Source organism: Diabrotica virgifera, chromosome 5 (genome assembly GCF_917563875.1).
Source record: "Diabrotica virgifera virgifera chromosome 5, PGI_DIABVI_V3a".
Taxonomy (NCBI): domain Eukaryota; kingdom Metazoa; phylum Arthropoda; class Insecta; order Coleoptera; family Chrysomelidae; genus Diabrotica; species Diabrotica virgifera.
Window position 1 is genome coordinate 190,626,172 of NC_065447.1, and position 3,565 is coordinate 190,629,736.

Consider the following 3,565-nt stretch of genomic DNA (forward strand, 5'->3'; position numbering starts at 1 on the left):
AGTTTTCTAAGGACTTCTACGTTCCAGGAACCGACTACAGGACTTGTGCGTAGTCAGTTCAGTTCGGCTAGTTCCTATTCCGTTCCGCGGAACCTTAAGTTCGCTTTACGGCTACTGCTGGCGCAAACTTGTCGCTCGTGGAGCCGTTCGCTTATGAATAACCAAAAAAAATCTCATAATGGCTCTGTAGCAACCTATTTCAAATTTCTTCAGTTTCTTCAATAATGATTTTGAAAACGTCAAAAAAACGTCAAACGTGTATGTGTGTTGAAACGGCAGTGTCGCCAGCACTCGCCGGTGAAACAGATGACACAAATGAAGGCTTACACAAATTACTCTATCCGCTCCGAGCTTCGCTGGTGTCGCCACCTTCCTACAGGGTTACTAGTATAACTTTTACCGGAAATTTTCTGAAAAGAAAAAAGTGTTGCCTATACTCTGTGAGTTTCGCTGGTATGGCTGCTATCGCCATCTAACGGTTGACTAGTGTTCCTATTTCGGCTGGAATTTTAAAGAGGAGAGTAGAAAAGCAAATAAAAGTTGTTTCAAACTTATTGCATATTTAATTCTTATCGTGTAATATTTAAAACGCAAAGAAGTATTTAGATTGTAATCGATAATTAATAGCAGTAAGTACAGAATTTATTATTCATTATGAATATTTTTCAGATTTTGTTTATCGTTTTGATGTTTATGTTGACAACTAATATTAGAAAAAATTTATTCTGCAAAAAGTATAATAATTTAATATAATTATAATATAATACTTCTTAAATATTATCTTATGAATGACAGTTAACGGCATCCTACGTTCGCTGTGATTGGTCGTTATCTTCACGCATTCAAATTTTGTTTCAGGATTAGATTGTAAAATTGAAACCGTCAAAATTCTAGAGTGTGCTAACTGATCCTTTAGCTCAAATTTTTCTACCGTTTTAAAATTAAAATTGTGTTTACTTACTTTTTTCTAATTGCATCAGTTGAATCACCTTATGCTTAGCGGCAGGAAAGTTGTAGAATACATAGTTACTATTGTAACCAGTATTTCGACACTCTCTAATACAACAACTTTCGTGAGACATTCAAAAGCTATAATATGCAACTCTTAATGCAGAACGTCAAAAAGCAAATTTCCAGTAAGGGTTTACAAACTTGTCACTACTGGCGCTCGCGAATTTGTAATTATCCCCTCTACCTACGAGCTCACAGCGTATATGACACAATATTCATTAGGGTTGCCCACGTTTTCTCAACTGTCACCAATACGACTAATTTCACGCGTAACTTTGATACGAGAATTATAAAAAAAATATGCATTGAAATCCAGATCCCGTAATTTTTTGAGCGTTATAAAGTTAGTCCAAAGCAGTGGCGGCTCGTGACATCTGCTATAGGGTGTGCTGCATGAACCACGGCCAATATAAAATAATAGAAATAGAATAACATACGAAAACAAAAACAATAAAATTAGCTTTAATATAATTAATAGTAACTAATAACGACATGCTATAAAAATCTGATTAACTTACATTTATTGCATTTTTCTAAATTGGAAATTAATACGCCGGTCCTTTTTTGTCGCAAACTTTTCGATTACTTTATCGTTAAAGTTCGGTATTGAAGCGATGAACTTTTTTTCTATCGAGAGTGTGGAAAGGGCTGTTAATCTGTCTTCGCGCATTGAATTTCTTAAAAATGTTTTGATCCGTTTTAAAGTTGAAAAACTACGTTCAGCTTCTGCTGTGGTCATTGGCGTAGTCACCAGAATTTGTATCAACTTTTTGGTTTCTGTTAATGTGTCCTCTAAATTATTAGAAATTATAAATTTTAGTAAAGGCACTGCACCTTTTAATGTTCTACACTCGATATTGGAATACAAAACTGACAGTTCTGTTCGCAAACAGTTTTTATCAAAGAAGTAATAAGCTGTACAAGTTAAATCCAATTCATTTTCAGGAAACTTATTATTATATTTTTCGAAATGTTCTGAAGATAAAAGTGTTGCGGCAACTAGATGATTTGTATATGCAAACCGTTCTTTTGCATTGTTTATAATAACATCACAAACTTCTAGACAGGCAATACGGTGATCCTGTTGGCTGTTATTTGGGCGTTTCCTTTTTTGGACACTAGGCGCCGCATTTAAATTTGAAGCTTGATGTATGATAGGGTCTATTTTATTTCGGACATTGTTAATACTTTGCTCAAAAACATGTATAGCTTTCTGTGCTTCGGTTGGGTCCATGTTCTTTTTTTGAAGATTATTGTACAAAACGTCAACATGTGGCATAATATAATGAAAAACAGTCAGCCAGAAAGTAAAATTTTGATCTTCCAGAATACGTCTAAGTCCTCTTGCTTCCTTGGAAGTAATAGCATTTGACTCTTCTTCTAGTTGCTCCATACACTCAATAATAAAGTCTCTATATTCGTAAACGACATTTACTGTACGAATATTGAAATTCCAGCGTGTAGGGATTGAACGAGGAATATTTTTTCCAACTATTTGATTTAAGACAGCTATTCTTTGAGGTGAATGACTAAAAAATCCAGGTATATCATGTAAATCTCCAAAAAATACGCGTACTTGGGAATTAATAGAACATGCTCTTGACATTATTAGATTCAATTGATGGGCGTAACAGTGCACAAAATGAGCAGTTTCATATTTTCTCTTAATTATTGTTTGCACTCCGCCATGTATCCCACTCATAACAGCTGCTCCGTCATAACTTTGTGCAATGAGCTTATTTTTGTTATTCTTTAATATTGGGTCTAAAACATTCAAAATTGTGTTAGCTAAGGTTTCAGCATCATGTTTTTCTGGAAGCAAAAAAGTCCAAAACCTTTCAACTGGAGCACCGTTTTTTACATAACGAAAAACAATGACCATTTGAAATTTCATAGAAACATCCGTTGTCTCATCAGCTATCACTGCTAAAAATGGGGCTTCATTGATTTCGTTTAAAATCTCCTCAGCGTATACTTCTAGCATGCAATCCAAAATATCATTTTGTATTGTTTTTGAGGTACCTTTGAAAATTGTCGCATTTGTAAGGTGTTCACTAAGTGTTTTATCAAGTTCAGCAGAAAAATTCACTAAACCACGAAAAATTCCAGGGTTATCTGATGTTTCAGATTCATCGTGTCCTCGTAAGGCGAGCTCAAAAGCCCCACAGAATTTTATACAGTCAATTATTTTTGACAAAACATACCTGTTTTTCGTCACCTCTTCATTGTGTTTTTGTATATTTATCCAATAAGCAGAGTCAAGTTGGGCCTGTATATTAAGTTTCCCAAATAATGCAAATCGCATTTCATTGTTCATATGAGTTTGCGTGTTTTCATGCTTCTTTATTTTTTCACTTAAATGCACTAGATCCCGCACTCCTGTCTCGCGCCACAATTTTTCCTCTTTATCTGCGCCGAATAATGCACACGGAAAACAGAAAAAAGCATTTTTTTCGGAACATCCACAAATCCACTGATTTCGTAGATACATGTCTTTATTAAATTTACGCGTATATGTTTTTCCACGGCTTTTACCGGACACTTCAATATTAAG